General features: G+C 41.4%; 1 protein-coding gene across 1 annotated transcript in view; it reads right to left on the bottom strand.

Moving 5' to 3' along the window:
• MCTP2 (multiple C2 and transmembrane domain containing 2) overlaps positions 1-24,408 on the bottom strand; it is a 347,996-nt gene extending 323,588 nt beyond the window's left edge. Inside the window, exon 1 of the mRNA XM_032342144.1 lies at positions 24,389-24,408. The gene's annotated coding sequence lies outside the window, so the exon portion shown is untranslated. The remainder of the gene's footprint in view (positions 1-24,388) is intronic.

The raw sequence follows: 24,408 nt of genomic DNA, 5'->3' as shown, positions 1-24,408 counted from the left end.
CTGCTTGTGATCTCTCTCTCTGACAAGTAAATAAATAAAATCTTTAAAAAAAAAGAATAGATGAGTCTTCTTAAATCTGAGCTAAAATTAAGGCAAGCTATGCAAATTCTTTGTTGTAGAAGGCAGGGTTATGTTCATAATGTAAATATATTCAGGTAATGATTTCTGTTGTCCAACATCATGTCATTTATTGATCCAGTGATGAGGACACATATATTTTATACATGCGTTTCTAGTATTATAATATTTTATCTACAGTTAACCCTTGAACAACCCAGGTTTGAATTGTGAGGGTCCATTTACATGTGGATCTTTTCAATACCGTAAATATACTGTAAATATGTTTTCCCTCTCTTGTAAGTTTTAAATAACATTCTCTTTATCTTATTTTATTGTAAGGATACTATATACAACTTGGAATATATATACTGTATGTACACAATGTGTGTGAACCAACTGTTTATATTATTGCCAAGTCTTCTGATCAATAGTAGGCTATTTGTAGTTGAGTTTCTGGGGAGTTAAAAGTTATACACAGATTTTCTTTAAGATTCATTTATTTATTTGAGAGCAGGGTAGGGAAGAGACAGAAGCAGATGGAGAAAATCCCAAGCCTGTTCCTGGCTGATTATGGAGCCCATCACCGGGTTCCATCCCAGGACTCTGAGATCACTATCTGAGCTGAACCAAGACATTGTTGTTCAACCAACTGTACCCCCAGGCATCCCTATACATGGATTTTTGCCTGTGGTGGCATCAGCACCCCTAACACCTGTGTTATTCAAGGGCCAACTGTATACGTATACACACATGTACACACACACGCCCAGGGCAAAAGGCAACCGGGAGACATGGATGAGGTTTGTTACAGGACTTACATCAGAAGAACAGACCCAAACCAAACTGCTCCCGGCCGCCTTTTTTCACAGACTTTGTGAGACCCTGGAGAGGAGCCTCAGAGATTTATGCCACAAAGATGAGCAGAGTGGCTGACAGATCTTTGGAGTAAGATGTGCTGAGATCTGAAGTCCCCTGAGCAGCCCCTGTGTGAAGGCAGATGCTTAACCGATGGAGTCACCCAGGATCCCCAAAGGAAATTATTTTAAGCACCAACAGCTAAGACCGCTGTCTCTTCTCCCCTAGAACAATAGGCCTTCCTTGTGCGCCCAGGACTGAGAGATGCTGGGACATGAGCCTTGAAGGGCTACAATCGGCAAAGACCTTGGCAAACTGGGACGAGTCACTCATCCCACTTCCATTCTTCCCTTCCGAAATCTCTCTCATCAGATGGCGCTGGAAGAAATACAGGGCCTATGGGATCTGGCAGAGGGGAGATTGACTAAGGGATTCATTTCATTTGGGCATTGTTGGGGAGATGCTTGTGGTTGGCGGTCCTTTTGCGGTAAGTTATTGGTACGTGTTGCACAATAGGACCAGCCTCCAGCTGCTGGCCCCGACCTGCTCAGCATTCTCTCACCAAGACACAGGACCTTGGCTCACGCCACACTATAACCATGTCCTACTACTCCCAGCACCGGGAGAGCAGGGATAGTGGGGAGAAACAGGTTTGGAGCAGGCAGGTCCAGAAATCAATGTGCAGAAAGGTCTTCCAATGATCAAATGTATACAATTGATAGAATGTGGAATTTTCATTGATTTTTAGTCAAAATGGAAGTTCTACCCTCTCAAGTATCAACCTGAGAATGCAGTGTTATACCAATATGAAGTTATCCTATATTTTTTTCTTTCTGGGAATTGAGCAAAATGCCATTTTTCTGATTCCCTGTTGGAAAGGTACAGTCATGTAGTGGTTTTATAGTGAATGTGTTGGTGTCTGAATTCATGTGGGTTATTTATCCTATCAATGATAGAACAAGTTTTGTTTTTTTTTGTTTGTTTTTTTTTTAATTATTTATTTTATTTGACAGACAGAGATCACAAGTAGGCAGAAAGGCAGGCAGAGAGAGAGGGGAGGAAGCAGGCTCCCTGCTGGGCAGAGAGCCTGATGCAGGGCTTGATGCGGGGCTCGATCCCAGGACCCTGGGATCATGACCTGAGCCAAAGGCAGAGGCTTTAACCCACTGAGCCACCCAGGCGCCCCTAGAACAAGTTTTGATTCACTTTACTAAGTGAAGGGTTATTTTTTCTTGTTATTTTCTCTATTACAATTGCAATTATATAGTGAGGTGCTTAAAACATATAAAGCCAAAAAATCTAGGAAAATAGAAACACCATAGAAGTGTTAAGCAGTCATTTCATGAAAAATGTTATGCTTTCTGAAGTTAATAATGACTTTGATATAAGACTGAAAAAAGAAGAGCACAAAATGTATTCTGCAATCTCTCTCATGAATGTAAACTCAAAAATCCTGAATAAATATTAGCAAATGGAAGTTATCACTTTATTATTTTGAAAGCCATCATGATCAACGGGGACTGACCATGAGACTTCATGTATGATTTAAGAGAAAAAAAAAGCCATAAATGCAATTTATCTCACAGACTAATTTAAGGGATAAGAACTTTCTAATATACCCAAATGTACACAAAACAAACATTTATTAAAATCCATTATCCATCTAAGATTTGTATGTATACATACGCACACACAAAGTATAGAAAGCTACATCTTAACTTATAAGTGTTATCTAATTCAACACTATAAACAATTTTATGTTTAATAGTGAAATGTAGAGCCATTCTTTTGTAAGTCAGGAACAAGGCAAATATAAGTCCAATACTAGGAAAAAGTAGAAATAGCTCTACAATGATGATGAGCTAGCTTCTACGGAGGGAAAGCTGATTTTACTGAATGAGGTAGAATAAAGAAATAAAGCAAGTTCTTTGATTGGAAGACATGCTTTCATGAAGATGCCAATTGTTTTCAAATAATATATAAATTCCATGCAATTCTAATAAAAATCCTATCAGTTTTTGATAGAACTCAAAATGCTCATTCGACATTGTGTATGGAAAGCCTAGTGCATAAACACCCACAAAACAAAAACAAAAACACCCAAAAAAACCAAACCCACGTAATTCTGAATTAGAACAAGGTAGAGAGACTCACCCTACTAGGTAGTCATATATATTGTAAAGTAATACCAATTAAGAGAGTGTGTATCAGTGCATGGTAGACAAAAAGGAAGTTCAGGAAAGATAATGTACCTGACACTATTTATGTCAAGCCTGAAACATACAAAAATAATATGATATATGCACATGGAAGAATATGTGTAATGAAAATATAAAAATATTAATAAAAATGTCAATTATCAGGGACACCTGGATGGCTCAGTCAGTTAATCATCTGCCTTTGGCTCAAGTCATGATCTCAGGGTCCTGGGATCACTCGCGTCAAACTCGCTGCTCAGCAGGGAGTCTGCTTCTCACTTTCCCTCTTCCCTTTCCTGGTTTGTGTTCTCTTTCTCAAATGGATAAATAAAACCTCAGAGGAAAAAAAGAAAGAAAGGAAGGAAGGAAGGAAGAAAGAGGAGGGGAGGGAGGAAGGAAGGAATAAATAAAATGTCAATTACCAAACATTAGAATTGTAGTTCTTTAAATGGGAAGAGAGAGGTACAAATCCACAGAGGCTACAGCTGCATTTGTAATGTTTTATTTAAAAATAAAACACACACACACACACACACACACACACACATTTCTAATGCAGAGGTTGCCAATTTTCTTAGTTCAGAGCAACTTTATTATCTCCATTGTTCTGTGATGGCAGCTGGGCTGAAAGAAAAGTCTAAAGGTTCCCTTTCTTAAGTATTTAGAATTCAGAAAGCTTAATAGTAATGGTTGTGAGGTGTTCAATGTCCCCATGTCTCCCTTGAAAATTAAAAACATACAGTGGTGTTCCTATGAGTTCCTTGTGGCACACAGTTTGGGAACCAGAAATTTTCAAAGCCAATCTTGAAAATAATCTAAATTCAACCAAGTTCACTGGTAGATTCATGAATGTTTGTTGTGTTTTCTCTCCACTTTTATGAAATACTGACAAATGTCAGGGAATTGGGCTGGGTACTTTGCCCAAGTTATTCCATTTTGACCTCACAAGGGATCCTGCACTCTCTTTCTGCATAAAAGGAAACAGAAGTTTATTAAAGTCGAAGAAAATTCACCAACACACACTTCTAAGTGCTGAGGCCTAGATTGCGGTCAGCCCTGTCTGACTGAAGGTGTTTTGGGACTGATTGCTACTGAACATGTGTTTCAGGGACCAAACCCAGCCAGCCAATGGAGAATGGGTGTAGCCGTTGTCCCTGCACATGTGGTAGGAGACCAAGACAGAAAGAGTGTGAGCGCTGGAAAGACGTGTGCTCAACCTAGTGGTGAGCAGTCAGAAGTCCGGAGGGCGTTAGGGTTGAATTTGGGCTGGGGCTTGCAAGATAAATACACATTCGTTTATGGGTATCCACAAAAGTACAAAGACAGAGAGGTAAGGAACCCTGTGGTCATTTTTCAAAACAATGGATTGGTTTATACCCCGAAGTCCAGGACAAACATTAAATTATTTGTGAGGCCTGCATTGTGCTCTTTCCCACCCTTGGTCTCTAAAGTGTTAGTGACTTTGACTACTCACAGTCTAATTCCATTTTATTTCTATCATATCTTCCCACTCCTCCCAAACCAACAATAAAAGCTTTACACAAAAGATACTTTTTTTTTCTTAACACGTGTGCAGTTAGAGCTTACTCATTTCAGTATTTCCTAAGACCTCAGGCTATGTCCTGATTATATTCTAAAGGAAATGGCAATTTTTGAATATTTTTTCAAAATCTGGATTGTTTGGGTTCACAAGTATTAAGCTGAAAGAGAAAGAAAAGCCTCAGTGGGTTTTCATATGCTCTAGCTGTCCTATGAATACCCCTGGGTCTTAGAAATTGACAGAAAGTTTTAAGAGCCCCTGCCATCTTGATGTAAACGTCTAATGTTTCTATTGCAAAACAAATGAATGTTCTCAGCAGTTGTGGCTTCAAAAGTCCCTGGGAAACAGAATTCCACTTATACAGCAAGGCTCTGGATCTGCCTGGATTAAGTGGTGACTTTGTGTCCTTTGAAATTCATTTAGTTCCATCTCCTGCCTGTGTGGTCCTCCCCTTCTTGTGATGACCAACCTTGGCTTACCTTTAGTCTGGGTTTCCTAGGTCTCAGTACCTAACTTTCAACTCTTGGCTTCTCCTTTCTCTCACGCTGGTCTCATCCCACCTGGCAACCCCACCTAATTCCCTTGGGAGGTCAGAAGTTCTCTGAGAAAGGAGGCACCTGTGGGCCACGCCACCGCATGGCAGAGGGGGTGGGGTGTACCTGTGTTCAAGCATCCGGCTGGGTCATAGAAAAAAACGGGCTCTTGATAGTACCTTCTTTCAGATCACTAAGCAGAGCCTACACTCAGCAGATCGATACGGGCGAGACAAAAATTTACCCATGAGATAAAAATTATCTTAAAATCTTTGATTTTTATATGGGAGGGGAGGAGACCAGCACAGAAACTGTTTTTTTTTTCCATGTTTTGGTGCAGCATGGAGTGGTACCAAGAGCTCCAAGAGCTCCAATCCTGGAGAACATGAAGCAAAAAGACGTTCTTCCAGAGGGCTGAGTACGTGCATCACACATTTGACTCCAGAAATCAGAATTTTGGTCTAGAAGACAGAAGCTCCCGCCTGAGGGGCAGGTCAAGGCAGACAGTGAGGACTGGGGAAACAGAGCTGCAGTGATCTCTGTCCCCATATATGTGACTTCTGTTGCATGCGTAGAGACCGCCATCTTGCTGCCACAGTTCAGGGTCCAAGGCCCCGTTTAAGTAAACGAGCGATCTGAAGAAGGCAGCATGGGTCGTGGAACATGTGGGGCCCAAGGTGGGAATCATCAGAGCAAAACAGTGAAGCAAGGAGAGAGACCAATTCCAAGCAGACATGCCTGCCTCCTTACAGAGGTGTGATGGCAGTTTCTCAGTGAAGGAGGCAGACAGCTCATGGATACTACCTTCTGGTCAGTAGAGTTGGTGTTGGGAAGGTGCTGCCATAAATTAATAGTTTGTTCAACCATTCTGTCTCACAGTATCCTGACTTATTCTTTTTTAGAGAGAGATTTTATTTATTTACTTGAGAGAGAGAGAGAGAGAGAGAGAGAGAGACATTGCACAAGCAGGGGGAAGGGGCAGAGGGAGAAGAAGAAGCAGACTCCCCACTGAGCAGGGAGCCCCACTCGGGGCTCGATCCCAGGACCCTGGGATTAATTATAACCTGAGCCGAAGGCAGATGCTTAACCGACGAAGCCACTCAGGTGCCCCTGACTTATTCTTTAGAATTTAGTAACCATGTAATTGGAACTTCAGCAGAAATTACTAGTAGAGTCAACATCATACTCTAAAAATATAGACCAGGCAGCCAGTGAAATCACTTCATGAACAAAATGGGGGAGAAAAAAAGAAAAAAAAAAAAGGATTTAGTAGTGGCCTGGCCAGGACAAATTGCATAAGACTTATCACCAATGGAAGTGTGGGAATGCCTGCCAGTATTGCCAGACCTCCTCTAATTGTCCAAGAGCTGCCAGTAACCCAGATTTTGACTTGAATCATTTTGATGTGTTGACATGAGTGCAAGGAGGCCAGCATTTTTTTGGCCAAACTAACATGTATATGGTACAGGTGAATCCAAAGCCCCATGGTTAGTGAGACTGGCTGTGACCCTACTTATCATTCTATTCTCGATGCTGGTGCCTAAGGCATTTTAGCAAAAGCTGCTTATCGAGTCTGTTGGTGAGAAATACTTCACCATTTCTGCAAGTCTCTTTTTCCATTTGTTTCCCATCTTTTGTCAACAGGACATGCTTGTGAGTCTCAAGCATTTGTTGGGGCAGGGGTAGGATTGGCTGCTATGGTCTTTGTGGGCAACATCTAGAATGCCAAATATCTTAATTTAAAATATGTTGTACATCAACACAGTATACTTACATGCAATACTGAAGTTGCATTTGCTGAGGAAGGACACGACTGTTCCATTCTATTGCAGACTCTAAATGGTGTTCATAGGGTCGGCTTGGTATGCTGGAAAAAGAACAGATCTCAGCTAGGAGGGGCACAACTATTGTTTGCCTTGCAGTGTTGCTAGATGAAGATCCTCCTCCAGATATGGACCGTAGCTGTCTTGACCCTCAGCTGAACATTTTCCAAGAATAAATACTAAAATGAGGAAAAATCATCTTTTCAAAAGCAAAGTATGAATCCCAATAGGTCAAAGGGATTTTTGTACTTGGAATGAGGCAGAATGTTTCTTATAATGGGCTTCTCTGTGATGTAGTGTTTTGAGTTCATGATTAACTTAGTAAAAATATGTGTAAACTAATGTCCAGAATGATTCTATGCAGTTTGGATGGCAACGATCAAAATTTAGTTGGACTCTTTCCACCTCTAATTTCTAGTTCATAGTCAAGTAGTGGTACACTTATTAGAAAGTCTGCCCAACAAAATGAGAAGAAAATTCACAGAAAGCAAACTTTCATTTTCTTTTAAAGATTTTATTTATTTATTTGACAGGCAGAGATCACAAGTAGGCAGAAAGGCAGCCAGAGAGACAGGGGGAAGCAGGCTCCCTGCTGAGCAGAGAGTCCGATGTGGGGCTCGATCTCAGGACCCTAAGATCGTGACCTGAGCCAAAGGCAAAGGCTTAACCCACTGAGCCACCCAAATGCCCTGCAAACTTTCATTTTTAAAACTATCTTTTATTCTGAGATTTTTATCATGAAATTAAAGAGATAGTAGCTGGTAGAGGGTTTTTGTAATGTGAGTGCACGTCTGTATTTGACACAACTTGAATTTGTGTCTTATTTTCATCTTCTAATTAAAAAAAAATACATTTTACCAATAAAAAATCCAAAATCTGGGGACAACTGACCTAAAACCTTTATATCCTTCTCCATTCTCCTCTCAAGACACTAGATTGGACTTCAACTGTGAATGATCTAAATTTTTAGAAAGTCCAAAAAAATTAGCAGGATGAAAGATCAAATAACACATCAAAAGCTGAGATATATCAATATGTCAGGTTCAAAAATAATGACTTACAGCCAGTGATAGGAATGCTTTTCCACTGTGTCTATTTCGAGGGCAAGCTTAAAATTCACAACTTAGCAGAAAAAGTAAAAGATCTGTGGGGAAATGTGAAGAATTTGTCATTGCTCAAATCTGGTGCTCAGCCTTGGGCTGAATTTAGTATTAATCTTGATAAAGGCATGTTTGCCGTGGACCCAGAGAATAAGAGAAATGCACATAGGATTTATTGAGGATGGAGTAAAAAATCCATTTTTGTAGGACTATTTTTCTTCCACAATAAATGATTAGGGGAGGAAAAAAAGAAAAGCTTAAAATTGGTGTCAAGCTCTTTATTCCAACCATTTGGGATTAGCGGGAAGATAAATATATCTGCTTATAATGTATCACTTTTGATGACGCTGGAAAGACAGAGGGAAGAAAAGCATCCAGCAAGCAGGGCTTTGGGAGGTTTTGCTGAAGTCCCTACCTGTAGTTTGCCAATAGTAATGGACTATCAATGGATTTTTACCGACTGAATTTAATACATGAGCTGAGTATAGTCCTTAACCAACTCTCTGAGGAGATGAATGTTACAAAATGAGAATATACCACTCCTTCCTGCCCAAGATTTACAGAGGAAGGCATTTTTCTCATCTGTTAACAAAACCTATGATACTGTGAAACGGTGATCTTTGTTGAATCTGGGGGATTTTACTAAATTGTAATGGGGCAGTTAGACTAGGTGATTATTTGACTCTGTTCCCACATTAGTTAAAGATAAGCTACATGACACAAGTTTTTTTTAAAGGACGGAGACTTCAATGTAGTTGCTCAAAACTGTCCATCATTCTACCAAACACTGGGTTGAATCAATAGGTATAATACAGGGATCCTTTGGGTGAGGTGGCGTTCCCAGGACCCTGGTATCTAGTCCCACCAGGACCCTGGGATCTAGTCCTGCATTAGGCTCTTTGGCTCAGCAGAGGGGGGAGCCTGCTTCTCCCTCTCCCTACTTCTCTCTCTGCCTGCCACAACCCTGTTTGTGGTCGCTTTCTCTCATTGAGAAGTAAATAAATAAAATGTTTTTTAGAAATAAATAAATAAAGGGGTGTAATTGGAGGGGAAAAGGCATCCATCATATAGTTTCCTTTTTCAACCTCATTTCTAGTTGTTTTCAGGATGCTCCCCATCTTGTTCTTAGTTGGAGTAATTAGTGCTTATCTTTTTCCTTTGCATATTTCAAAAACCATCTGTCTTAGAAAACCCATGCATTCAATCTCAGTGAGCTTCTAACAAGGAAGTTTTGAGACAGGAGGAAAGTAGGACAATGGGAAGTATGCATTTGTGGTTTGGTGCAGTCCTGGAAGTATGCATTTGTGGGTACATACCCATACAACATACACACAACATACACACATACAACAGGCCCACGGATAGCTGGTGGTATTATATCCCTCCTCTTGCAATGTTCCAGTTTCTGTTGCTCCAATAACACCAGGAAACCACGTAGATAACATCGTGGGTGATTTGCGAGGCTGCTTAACTTATTGTTCTAGGGGAATTAGAAAGAGACGAACTATTATATGCTCGCTCTTCTTGAACCCAGTGTCCATAGTAGAAATGTTTGGAACTATGTTCCTAAGGACCTTCTTTTTTTTCCACCACTGTTTCCTAGATTTGAGTGCTTTTCACTTGCATACGTGTTTCTGGTCTACTCTTTATAATCTCCCTCACAGTATGTATAACAAACCCTTCTATATCTTATAAGCATCAGCCTTTAAATTGATAGGGGCTACATGTTTTTCCCATCAAGCCCCAATAGTTTCATCTTCATTTCCTCCATGTCATCCTTAACATTGTTTCCAGAATTTTCAGAATACCTGCCTTTGGGGGGAGTTGCTGTACATTTCATCATCACTCTCTAAACCGAGTCCTTGAGAAGCTGAAAGTCCTGTTTAGAAAACAGATATTAGCTGAGGGGCGCCTGGGTGGCTCAGTGGGTTAGGCCGCTGCCTTCGGCTCGGGTCATGATCTCAGGGTCCTGGGATCGGGTCCCGGATCGGGCTCTCTACTCAGCAGGGAGCCTGCTTCCTCCTCTCTCTCTCTGCCTGCCTCTCTGCCTACTTGTGATCTCTCTCTGTCAAATAAATAAATAAAATCTTTAAAAAAAAAAAAGAAAATAGATATTAGCTGAAGTCTGTATTAGTAAGTCCATCACTGTTAAGAACTCAGTCCATGACATGTTAATTTACTCTTAAGCTTCCAGCTGAGGCCGGACTAACTTGAATGGTCACATGAGTTGACATGAAACGGGATGGATGGATGGAGCAAAACAGCTCATTAGTTCTCCTTAGTACACTTGATCTTAGCCAAAAGGCCAAGAAGCAATAGTTCTCCTTAGTACAACTGATGATTTTAGGAACTGTGGTTTTTAGCCTGTGGCATTGTTTGGTGGACTCCTTCCTAAGCCATCAGCTATCCAAATCAAAACACTACCCGCACCTTGTAGAATGTAATTTTATGTTACGGACATTCTCTAAGAGACTTAGTGTTGAGCTGTTCTAGAATATTCCCCCCCACCACCATTTTTGTTGATTGAAGACCTCTTATTATTTAATGTTAAATATTTCACATGAACTATTGACTATCACGAGAAAGTTGATCCATTTCTAGATAATATTTTTCCTGGTTTTGAGACTGAAAAATATTTCATATAATTCATATAGTCAGAGGAAAGTTGTTGAAGCAATAGATTTTACGATTATCCCTCACCCCACTCCCACATACACATGCAAACCTGCACACATGCGCTTTGAAAAAAATCTTTCAGGCTCCAAGAATTCTTGTGAGAAGCCCAAGTACTTCCAGATAATTGATTTAAAATGACTTATGATTAAAATGCTCTTTAAAATGAAAAAATGATGGGAAATTTCATCAGAGAATAGGAATCTAAAGTACATTTCTAGAACTGAACAAAATGTTATATCTGAAAGTAAAAATTTAATTTATGGGTTTAATAGAAGATTAGACAAAACAGAACAGATGGTTAGTAAATGGAAAAACAGGTCAGTGAAAAGTATCAAATTTGAGAAATCAAAAGAAAAAAAAAAGATAAAACAAGGTAAAAAAAAACACTGGACCTATATCTAACCCAGTACTATCCAATAGAAGTATAACAGAGGCATCAAATGTAAACAAGATTTTTCCAGAAATACAAAATCTGAAAGATTTCCTCACAAGAATACCTGCACTATAAGAAATGTTAAAGGACATTCTTCACATAGAAGGGGAAAACACAAGAGAAATATCAGTCTACAAAAATAAAGAAAATAAAAAATGTTGTCTGACTGATATTAATTGAATGTGTCCCTCCTAAAATTCACATGTTGATATCTGATCCCTGATGTGATGATATCTGGAGGTGGGACTTTGGGTGGTGATTACCTCGTGAGGATGAAACCCTTATCTATTGGATTAGTGCCCTTAAAAGAATAGGCCAGGAAATAGCTTGCTGTTTTTCTGCATGTGAAGATAAAAGAGAATTCAGCTATCTGCAACCAAGAAGAGTGTTCTTACCAAAGCCCAACTATGCTGACACCCTGATCTCAGACTTTCAGCGTCCAGACTGTGAGAAATACATTTCTATTGTCTGTACATAAACCAGTCTCTGGTAGTTGGTTCTATCAGCTCAAGTGGACATACATAGGATTTTAAAAAATATTTCATTTTCAAAAAGGTAATAGACAGTTTAAACAACATAGTAGGAAAGTTGATAACATATGTAGACTTACAACACATATAAATAATACCAAAAAGGCTAAGAATGGGGAAATGGAAGTATACTGCTGTTAGTTTCTTACATTATATGTGAATGCATATAATATCACTTGACACGAGACTGCGATTAAATAAAAATATTATAGGAGTGCTTGCCTGGCTCAGTCTGTAAAGCATGCACCTCTTGATCTCAGGGTCATGAGTTTGAGTCCCATGTAGAGGGTAGAGATTATTTTTAAAAAAACTGATTAAAATAGTATAAATATATTATAAATCATAAAACAACCACTAAAATAACAAAACAAAGAGTTATGTTAATAAAGCCAAAAAAAAGAGAAAATTGATTCATAAGAAATATTCACTTAATCCAAAAGAAAGCAGGAAAAGAGGAAAAAGGAAACAAATTGTAGCCAAGACAATTAGAAAACAAATAGCAAGATGGTAGATTTCTGCCCACCATGTCAATAACTATATTATAGGTGAAATGTGTGAATTCCTCAATTACAGATCAGAAATTGCCAGATTGGATAAATAAAGCAAGACCCAAATATAATTCTTATAAGAAACATACTTTAATTATAAAGTACAAATAAGATACAATGTTGATACTGTTGTATTGATATTCTTGATATGATATACAAAAAGATATTCCATGGATAGTTCGTGGTACTATATCCCATTACTTTGATTAGCTAACCCTAATCAAAATAATGCTGTTGGGGCACCTGGGTGGCTCCATTGGTTAAGCCTCTGCCTTAAGCTCAGGTCATGATCCCAGTGTCCTCGGATTGAGCTTGGTGTCAGTCCCTGTTCAGTGGGAATCTGCTTCTCCCTCTCCCTCTGCCCCTTCCCCTGATTGTGCTCCCTCACTCTCTCACACACTCTCTCAAATAAATAAAAAAATCTTTTTTTTTTTAAATGATAATGCTGACATGGTTATATTAATATAAACTAGATTTTAAAACAAAAATATTACCAGAAATAAAAGTTATTCCATAACAATAAAGTAGCCAATTCATAAAGATTTAACAACCAAAAAAAACTTACACACTTACAATGAAGATTTAAAATACATGAAGCAAAAACTGCTTAGTTTCTCTTTAATTGAATAGACAAGGAGGCAGAAAATCAGTAAGGCTACAGGGAACGTAAATAATACTAACAGCCAACCTGATCTAATTGATCTACTTTACAAAATATTGCAACCAAAACCAGCAGAATTCACATCGTTTTCAAATGCATATGGACCACTTACCAATATATACCATACTCTGTGCCATTAATTAACTCTCAATATATTTGAAATGGTTCAAGATGTGCAAAGTATGTTATTTAATCACAATAGAATTTAATTAGATTACAGGGGAGAAAAAAACCTAAAAGAGCTCCACATACTTGGAAATAAAATGGCATACTCCTTTATAAACCATAGAACAAGGAAAAATTAAAGTATTTTAATTAGATTTAATTAGTATTTTAATTAGAAAGTGTTTTGAACTGAATGAAAAGAAAAACAAATTCTGGTTTCAGCTCTGACATGTAAGAGCTTGGAAAATGTCACTGTCATCCTTACAACAGAAAAAGCTGAACAAACCCCAAATCAATGACTTTTCTTGGGCTCCTCAGGGAACAGAGATCAAAAGAGAAGCTCCTGGCTGTTGCAGTCTTGAGGGAAACTCTAAAGGTTCCATGAGATTCTCACAGTAAAAAGCCACAAAAGTAAAAAGTCCACAAAAAGCCCAAAAAACAAAAAAGAGGAACACACTAAAAAAGCCACACAAAAGTGTAAATCTGGAAGGGGAAAGGGAAGATTAATTATTGTAAAATATTCTTCATGAGGGATCTATAACAAAGCATTGCCTCCCAAGGGGTGGAAAGACCTTATCCATCTTGCCTTATCTCAGATGGAGAAAATAATTTTTCCCATTTCAACTACCACTTGCCTTTCTGTGTCACCAAAGCACTGTGGAAGGGGAAGGTGAAATTATACCTCTGAGGAAAGCCTGTGAACATTCATAGCCCATAGAAACAGTTCCACTAAAAGACTGAGAAGAACTCAAGATTATAAAATGCTTCCCCTCTCTCATACCTTGCTACCACACTGACAGAGCTTCAGGATAACAATGCAGTACAGCTGGAGTAACAAGCAGATGGAGACTTCGCGGAGAAGGAGTCCTTAGGGAAGGAAGCAAAGAAGGGAGAGAGAAAGAAAAAAAGGAAAAACTTTAATAATGAAGCAGATGGATATCACAAGAAAGGAAAAATACAGACCGATAACTCTCAAGAGCATGGGTATCAAATTGTAAACTAATCATTAGCAAATCAAATCCAACAATATATTAAAAAAATTTTACATTAAAAATAGTTTAACAACAACAAACTCATCATTCATTGCATATCATGAAAGAGACTGACTTCCTTTTTTTTTTTTAAAGATGTATTTATTTGGGGGGGGTGTGAATGGGGTGTGGGGCAAAAGGGGAGAATCTCAAACCAACTTCCCGCTGAGCGGGGAGCCCCAACATGGGGCTCGATCTCATGATGCTAAGATCATGACCTGAGCTGAAACCACAAGTCAGACACTTAACTGACTGAGCTATCCAGGCGCCCCTGAAAGAAACTGACTTCTAATTGGAATGCATACAGACAACACTGATGAGGGCTTTATTCAAAGGCACATGAAGTTATGATGGGTGGGACATGAGGACAGATGCTGGGCCATTTTGGTCATATTCTGCTGCTTCCCATAGATACCACATCAGCCTCAACAGAAAGGTTAAATGCAGTCCTAAAGGAAGTGTAATGAATAGAGCTTGAAATATGTATTCTCAATTTCCTTCTGTGTTCTCAGTGAATAGACTAACTAGATTAAAGAAAGGTTCCCAAGAGGTATCTCAGAACTTCCCATGGGGATAAGCAGAACATTCAGCAGAAGTTAACTCTTAGCTTCTCCCAGATCACATCAACCAGAATACCAAGCCCATCTGTACACTGTGGACCCTTAAAAGATTTCATTTGGTCTTGATATTTATAAATGAATGAACAGCAAAAAAGCACTCAGATCCAATCAACAGCACCACAAGAATTTCATCTGGATTTTAAAATATCAACATCTGTATCTCTTTAAAAGCTGACATCAGTTTAAAAAACAAAAAAACACAGTGAAGTTGTTCTCCCAGGGTTGTTCTCACGTGGAATGAGCCATGGGTTTTACACTTACTGACTGCTTGCCTTGCTACACAAATTTATTATAACAATTTCGTGTTTTAAATCCTCACTTGGGTCAGATAGGAAAGAGAGACCTTTTCAGAGCATCTAGTTTCATGTATTCACAAGCTTCTGGCAGAAAATTGTTCTAACATGATGTGTTTATCAAGATCCTGCCAAATCCATCTCCAGAATAGGGGTTAGCAGGAATCCAAAGCTTTATCGATGTGGCTTTTAAAGCAGCCTCTGCGGTGAAGGGTTTCAACTCTGCATTCAGCCTGGGAATGCACAGAGCAGCTGCTTCCAAATCCACGAGCCAAAGAAATACCCGGCATTTTAGCTGTCATGAGTCTTGGAGACTCCCTAGTTTGGGGGCTAAACCACGTCACCGGAAAATAAGTAAGAACGGAGTTGTTAAAATAGCCCAGGCTTAGGATAGTATAGTGGGGGTGGGAGTTGGAAGTAAAATTCCATCCGAGACTGTCCCTGTACAACTCACAGGGCTTCTCTGGGTCTCAGTGCTCTCGTCTATAAAATGGGTATGACTCCCTATCCAGCACGGTTCCTGAGAATAAGATGATGCTGCTACCTAGTAGAACCTCCATAATCCCAGGAGCAGGCACGTGACATGAAATATATGCCAGCTGAGTCCACATGCCCTATAAACCAGGGAAAACAAAAAGCTTCTTCCACCAAAAGAAAAAAACATCCATGAAAAGGCACATATTGGCAAGGAACACAAAAACTAAGCACTCAATTATTGATGTATAATCTTGAGCTCACAGTGACAAAGGCAGAAGTGGACACAAAGCTGGAAGTTGGAAAGGAAGTCGTTAACAAAGCAAATGCCAATCGGTTATCAATGAGCAGGGCGGCACCAACCTGTTCAAACTTTTTCTTTTTAATCACATAAAGAGTTCATGATGTTTAGAAACAATGTATCATGTACCTTCTCAGGTCTGCCATGTCTTCTGGTTCAAATATTAACAGAGTTTGAAACTTCCTGAGAACCTTCTTTCTCATCCCTTGCTAAAGCCAAACGTTTCTGTGCCAGCGCAAATCAAATAGATTTAAGAGAAAGAAAGAAACATCAGAGAAATTCTGCCTGTTTAGGCAGGTCTAAAATGCTGAAAGCGACTTCCGCCGAAGATTCTTACAATATCCAAAACACTCGACTATGTAACAAAGTGCGTGACAACCACAGCAGAGAGGAAGTTAAGTTAGAAGGGTGACACCAGGGGCGCCTAGGTGGCTCAGTCGGTTCAGCGTCTGCCTTTGTCTAAGGTCATGATCCCAGGGTCCCAGGATCGAGCCCCGTGTCAGGCTCCCTGCTCAGCAAGGCATCTGCGTCTGCTTCTCCCTTTCTCTCTGCTCTTTCCCCTGCTCATGTCTGGGTTCCTTCTCTGCCTCTCACACTCTTTGTCAAATCAATAAATAAAAATCTTTAAAAGAGGGTGACACAAAGACTGGGAGAAGATGGAGACGGTTCGTTACAGGGCCCATTTCAGCAACAGACAAGAATTCTCGCTCAAGTGAGGCACATTCCCGGAGGACAAACCGCGACAGACTCATTCACCAGACAGATAGACCAGGTGAAGTTAAGCAAGCCTGCGGCACCACTGGACCCCACCTCATTCGGGAAAGAGCAACAGGAGGTGGAAGCACTGACCCCCAAGGCCATTTTCAGACTAGAAACCTACGTATGTAATAATTATGCAGTGTTTTACACTTGGTAAGACTGTTAATCATAATGATGTTGGTTACATACAATTACACTATATACATTATACACATTATATATATATTATAATGTATATATACATTATATGACATTACATAATAATATAGTATCCTTTTCTGATATAAGTTCTCAAACTAAACACCATCATCTTTCCCAATAGCCCCCTCCCCACTACCACCCAAATCACAAATTATCATACAATCATCACAATCATTATTTTTACTTGTTTCTGGTCTGATTGGGGTTTGCTTCATTTTTGTACCGTCCCCTCAGTCACCTCTTAGCTCTGAATGTGGGGACAGTCATGCAGATAAGTTTAGTACTTTCTTTTCTAGTTTTCCTGACCAGATCACAACCTCTCGTGAATATGTCTTTTGTATGTATGTATGTATGTATTTATTTATTTGTTGGGGAGAGACAGAGCACAAGGAGGCAGAATGGTAGGCAGGTGCAGAGAAAGAAGTAGGCCCCCTTGCTGAGCAAGCAGCTGGATGCAGGACTCAATTCCAGACCCTGAGATCATGACCTGGGCTGAAGGCAGTGGCTTAACCCACTGAACCACGCAGCCGCCCTCCTATGTCTGACTTTTAATGGACAAAGTTGATCATAAACTTTCAGTTCCTCAAAAGCATCCGTCCAGCAAATTCTGAAAACCTGTCTGTTCTTTCCAAATGTTGCTTCATGCTACAGAGGGATCCCTGCCCACCACTGGCTGACTCCAGCTGCCCAGTCCTGCTAAGTGCAAGCAGCCCAGCCCCTCACCACTTGGCTCCCATGGCACCTTGCCCCTTATCCTTAGCAAACAGCACACTTTCTTGCAGGTATCTGTAAAACTGTCCAACTTCCTATCTTGGCTGTAAGCTCTCAGGGGACAGGGAGATGATTCACAACTAAAACTCCGTATAACGCATGCTCAATTAATAGCTTTTGGACAAAGGAACATGTATTTATTTATTTCAGCCACTTTCTTTTTTTTTTTTTTCAGTTTTTTTTTTTTTTTAATAAACATATAATATTTTTATCCCCAGGGGTACAGGTCTGTGAATTGCCAGGTTTACACACTTCACAGCACTCACCATAGCATATACCCTCCCCTATGTCCATAACCCCACCCCCCTCTCCCAATCCCCCTCCCCCCAGCAACCCTCAGTGTGTTTTGTAAGATTAAGTGTCCCTTATGGTTTGTCTCCCTCCCAATCCCATCTTGTTTCATTTATTCAGCCACTTTCTAACACAATTTTTAAACAAGCCTTCGACTCAACTCTGAGCACCTACGGAAACCTAATATTCTACACAAAAATTAATTTTGTAGTATTGGTATCAGCAGTGCCTACAAAACAGCACTGGCTGATCTGTATGAGCTACAAAATGATCCAAATAGTTAATTTATAATAAATATGATATACAATAAATATGATATATCAGATATGATATATAAATATCTATCATAAATACAAATATTTATGATAGATATTTATAGTGAGTATTTTTTTTAAGATTTTTATTTATTTATTTGACAGACACAGATCACAAGGAGGCAGAGAGGCAGGCAGGGGCGAGGGTGGGTGGGGAAGCAGGCTCCCTGCGGAGCAGAGAGCCTGATGAGGGATCCTGACCGGAGCCTAAGGCAGAGGCCTCAACCCACTGAGCCAGGCACCCGTATAGTGAGTACTTTTAACAAGAGAAATAACCCATTAAGAGGACAGATGGCAAGCATTTTACCTTACGACAATTATATGAGCTGAAACGCTGCAAATGAGCTTTCAATGAGCCCCTTGCCACTCCTGCTCTGGCCAGCCCTTGTTTGCTGTTCCACATTGCCACCCTCCTCCCACGGGCCAGATCGCAGGCTATCAACCATGCAAAAGGGCCAGAGAATTTATCTCCACCCTCTCAAGAACAAGTGGAAGTAGACTCTTTTCACCTTTCCCATCAAAGGACTTGGAATCTGTGCCTACCCTGCCAATGCCAGGGGAAATGCCCGCGTTTCCTTTGTGACCTGCTTCTCGCTCCCACCCTCTCCTTGGGAGATGGCATCATTCATTTCTTGATATTACTCAACCTGCTGAATAATTCAGTTGGGTTCTCTGCTGCATTATTCAATGTACCCAAACCTCTACCTTGGAGTCATGCGGACATTTCAAACTCACAATGTCCACAAAACTCATTTTTATTTGTTCAAAACAACTCCGTCCTGACTTGTGGTCCTAGCACCAACCCAGGGGCCCAAGGCACAAATCCCGGCCCCCAAATTCCTACAACCCCCTATCACCTATGCAATCTCTCAAACACTCACACACCTCTGCTTCCTGGTTGCCTTAAGCCAAGCCCTACAGCCTCTCTCCTGAACTAAGATAACTTCTTAACTCCTTTCCAGAAGACTCACTGTGGGAATTAGGGCATCTGACTCCATTTAGCCATAGCACAGCAGGCAAGTTTGTCCTCAGGACTCTGTACGGATCACATCTGTCCAGCCACCGTGGTATCTTCTTCGGTGCCTGACATTAAAACTCAGCACAACCAGGCAGGCGACAAATGACTATGTGAATGCATGAATGCACGGCTGAGACAGCCAGCACTCCCAGAATTAAGTTCTGCTGCCTGCCCTGCACTCAAATTAACGTTTGTCTCAACATCTGCATGCGGAGAAGCGAAGGCTCAGTAACCTGAGGTCTACACCCAAAGGCAAACCACCATTTGGCACACTCACACACGGTCCTCACATCTACACCTGTGTTTGTTTTTTTTTTAAAGATCTTATTTATTTATTTGACAGACAACGATCATAAGTAGGCAGAGAAGCAGGCAGAGAGAGGAGGAAGCAGGCTTCCTGTTTAGCAGAGAGCCCGAAGTGGGGCTCGATCCCAGGACCCTGGGATGGTGACCTGAGCTGAAGGCAGGGCTTTAACCCACTGAGCTACCCAGGTACCCCACCTGTGTTCTATTTCATGCCTCCTGAAATGATGGAGGTATTCCATGACAAAATATAGAGAGTTGTGGAGAACAATCATTTTCAGAAAGAAAAAAAATGTGAAAATGCAAAGCATAGCTCTTCTAGGTACCTTCCAGGACCTCAAAAACAAACACACCATCATCTTCAAGACATCTGTGTCCTGGACAGGGAGCTGGGCTTTAGAAGAAAGTCCACATGCCCATACCCAGATGAAACCCACATTACAAAACAAGGCTACCTTCTACCCATGGGGGGAATGCACATGAGCCCATCACCATACCAGGGAAGGAGGAAACATCCATGTTGCTCAATTACTATATGCACTTGTGTCCATTTGCTTTCGAAACTTTAGAAATTCCCCCAAGGAGGGAATGACAAAATGGTACCTATCTCATCTGTCGATTTGTCCCTAAAGAAAAACCTGTTAAACCCACATGGTCAGCAAATGACAATGATTGTTAAAAAGGGCCAGTCCACGTAGTCTCAAGTCTCCCTTCCAGCCTCACCTATAAGACCAGCATGCAACAAAGACACAGATGAAAACTCTCCCAGGCAGGAGAGAGGGAAAGTGCCCGAATCCTGGCTGAAATGCTTTCCAGCTTGTGCCTGGGGACAATCCCCTTGTCTCTTTGGGCTGCAGTTTTCTCACATTAAATGTAAGTGACAACAGCCCTGCTTTGTGGGGTTATATTCATGATTAAAAGAGTTCCTATTTCTTAGCACAATGCCTGAGTACAGTCCAGGTACTCCAAAAATGCCAGTGACCGTAACATAAATGATACTCATATCACAGTCACAGCATATTAGCGTTGGCATGAATCCCACTCCCCTCTTACCATCTCCACAGGGGAGTCTTTGCCCAAACAGTTCCGTGAAATACCAAGAGCACCGGGTCTCAAACTTTAGCACGCACCGCAGTCATCAGGAGGGCTTCTCAAAATGCAGATCGCTGTGCCCCAGACACAGAGTTTCCAATGCAGAGGGTCTGGGATGGGGGCTGAGAACATGCATCTCTAGTAAGTTAAAACCAGTTGTGTGGGTGCAGCTGGTCTGAAAGGACATGCTGAGAACCCCTGACCAAAGGGGCCTCACTGCATCCATGGAGGAGAGTACGGGAGTCCGAACCTCTGGCTGTCTCCAGCCCTCCATCCACCTAGAATGCCCTCCCTGGACTCTTCCATCTTGGTAACTCCACCAACAATTCCAAATTCAGCTCAAGCCATCAGGAGCCCTCCAGGCTCCAGGCCAGCCCCTAGGACCCTGTGCTGTCAGAGTGAAATCAGCTCCATGAGGGTAGGAGCTCCCTGGTAAATAGGACCTTGCCATAGTCCGTGCCTGGGACATAGAAAAGCCTCCATTAACCATGAGTGGTAGAATAAGCGCTGGGAGCACCAATAGCCAAAGGCCTCCCTGGAGAGCCAAGCAAAGTAGAAGGTCCTAGAAGTCAGCTCTGGGCCTTCCCTCCAGGCTGTTTACTAGATATGAAATGCCCTGAGTCCCCAATAAGCTGAGTATTCCTCCCACCCCAGCGAACAGCCTTCATCCTGCTCAGGGAACCATGAGTCCTTTGTCTACAACCACAGTTGGCCCTCTTACTCTTTGACGGTAACGGCGCTTCAGCTTCTGGCCTCTCGCTGGCAGAGGCCCCTATGAGGGCTACAGGCTGCTAGGAGATGCTCAGTGTTCTCAGGGAGAGAGGGCTGCAATCAGGAAGCATTTTTATGTAAGCATTTCTGGTAAATTGCCCAAAGTTCTCAGCTGAAAGAGAAAGAAACTTCCAGCAAATGGTGATCAAATCTTTTTCCATTCTAAATAAGCATTCACTTCCATAACTAATTTTACATTATTTTTTTAAAGATCCCCAAGTCATTTGCCTTTCAGGTGTCACAAAATCTAGATCTGCCCACTCCACATCTCATGCATACTCTGCTCCCTGGCCCTTTTGGTCTTCTGGAAAGTTCTCTAATTCATCACTCTTGGCCCCTCCATTAGAGAATCTTAACCAAGCCAAGCACATGTCTACAAACACATTCTAGTCAGGATTTCAAATATTCCTAGAGAGGAGTTCAAGGTGCGTTGTTGATTTCACTGTCAAACGAAAACAAAAATAAAAATTGTGCCAGGCACAACTCGGGCAGAATATAGCCTACCTGATTCTCCCGACACAGGCAAAGAGCCTCTCTTCCCCACCTCACCAAGTGCCAAAAAGACACTTTTTTTCAACACCTTAAGATAATTTAATTACAAAACCCCTCAATATCTCTGTATAATTACTAACAATGATAAGGAAGAGTTTAAAAAAGCAAGTGCTCTCCGTGTCAGGAATATTATTTAAAATTCTAAGGACTAGGGATTACTGGGTGGCTCAGTTGGTTAAGCGGCTGCCTTCAGCTCAGATCATGATCCCACGGTCATGGGATTGAGTTTTGCATTGGGCTCCTTGCTCGGCAGGGCGTCTGCTTCTCTCTCTGCCTTCCACTCTGCCTGTTGTGCTCTCTCTCTCTCTCTCTGACAAACAAATAAATAAAAACTTTAAAAAAATTTTTAAAAAGTCTAAAGACTATTTTCATTCTCATCTACAGCCTAGTATCTGCAGTTTGAAAATCACTTTCATGGTTTACATTTACATTATTAAATGTAAATGTATTAAATCTTATTTATTATAATGTATTAAAATTATTACATTATTTTCATTCTCATCTACAACCTAGTAACTGCAGTTTGAAAATCACTTCCGTGGTTGACAGGAATTTGAAGAAATTATGAGTTGTTATGGATCATTCACTCAAAGGCTAAACTGGGAATATCCGGATTCCTTCCCACATAAGTGCACAGCAGTACTCTCTACACTTCTAGAGATAGATTTAAGGAAAAACAGACACACCTTTTAAAATAAATGTTACATATATTCATATATGATTATACATTTATACACACACACGCACACAAAGTCCTCTCTAGGTGAAAACAGTGGTTTCTATTCATCTGAAAGATATGGAATCAAACTGACCTCTGTTAAAGCATATGAAAAATAAGAAAATTAACTGTTACTTCAATGTGTAATCCACAAGGAATACCTACAAAGTTTTACTGGATTTGTCCCTCTTGGACATATTTGGTCCTTACAAATATGTTAACGAAGACACATAATAAACTTTGTATTTTAAAAACTGCTGTTCATCTTCTTGGCCCAGACTGGTTATAGTTTAACCACACAAAGAGACTGAAAGCAATACTCATTTATTCATAACGGTCACTGCAACTGACGGATTGTTTTAGGAAAATAAATTTGAATTATTTTCCATTAAATCTGCCAGATTTACACTAAATGTCCGAGAACCATGGAATAGTGAAAAAGCACGGGTTTTGCATTCAGAAATACCCCCCTTGGCTCTCAGGTCCACTAATTACTTTCAACAAACTGCTGGATTCCTCCCTGCCTGGGTTTCTCACCTGAAAAGGGGGAATAATATCTACCTTGTGTATTTTACACAACAAGATAAAGTGCCCAATAACCTTATTTTGAGGATGGTTTTTCATAATCCTTGTCAGCTGGGATGTCAGACTTCTTCAAAGATTTGCATTCTCCCTGCATTTAAACGCTTAGTACCAGAGATTAAAGAAATGAGGGCCCAAGCCCCTGCTCTTTCTGAGCACCCAGCTGCGCGGAATGAGGGCCCTAAATGGCCCCTGTGTATCAACACCTGTGCTACCAAAGGGCACGCCAACCTGGCTCTCACAAAGGTTCCTCCTTAAAAGACATACAACACATACGTACTGATTTAAATGCTGCGGACCCAAGCGAAAATGGATGCTAATAGGAATCATAACCCGTAGACCTGTTTGCCACTCAGTGCGTTGGGAAGCAGGTTTTTGTAAAGTTCCAAGGTGCACCTGGAAGCTGCTTGGTAACTCTTAAGTCACTCCTGTCAATGTCACTTCCAGTCCGCACTTGGTAAGTACCTACCTACACGCCGCTGAAACCTTCAGACACCGCACAGAATTTCCTTCAGACATTCTAACCCGTTTATGGAAACCCAACCATGACTAAAAGCCTTCGGCGCCCCATTTGCTGGACAGATGGACCGCGCGCTGAGGAACTCACTGCGGAAGCAATCGCCTCTCAAGTTCACCACCACCATCACCGTACTGGGTTTTTTGGTTTTCTGGTATTCTTGTTTTTAATGCGCAAGACTCGAACCCCCACACAATTACCCTAAGGCTTTCTTCTCCTGGGCAGCTGCGCCAATGCCTGCGCTGGCAACCAGAGTTGAACCTCCGGGTCTCCACGAAGGGAGCGCATGAAATCCCACACAAACGAGGGGCTAACCTCCGCAGAAAGAGCCCAGGCGGTGGCGGTGACTAACTCCACTGCGCCCCGAGGGGACCAAAGATGAGTCCTTTAAAAAGCCACGAATTCCTGGGGCAAGCCGCCAGCCCTTCGTGCGCTCTCCGGGACTGCCCACCTCGGATTTCTGCCTCCCTCATTCGCACACCTTATTCCGGAAGCCGCGGCTCCCGGGAAGGAGCTCCGCTGAATTCCCAGCCCGAACCCTCAGGGTCCCCAACGCCTCACCTCGGTGGCGAGCAGGCGCCCGCCCCGGAAGAGAGCCGGCGGCTGCCCCCGCGTCCCCGCCGGGCGCGCTGCCAGGAAAGCCCGACCCCGCCCTCACCTGTCCGAGGCCGCGTCCCG

The sequence above is a fragment of the Mustela erminea genome, chromosome 5 (assembly GCF_009829155.1).
Source record: "Mustela erminea isolate mMusErm1 chromosome 5, mMusErm1.Pri, whole genome shotgun sequence".
Classification (NCBI taxonomy): Eukaryota; Metazoa; Chordata; class Mammalia; order Carnivora; family Mustelidae; genus Mustela; species Mustela erminea.
Note: the sequence above shows the minus strand (reverse complement) of the source record. Positions and strands in the feature narration are given on the sequence as shown.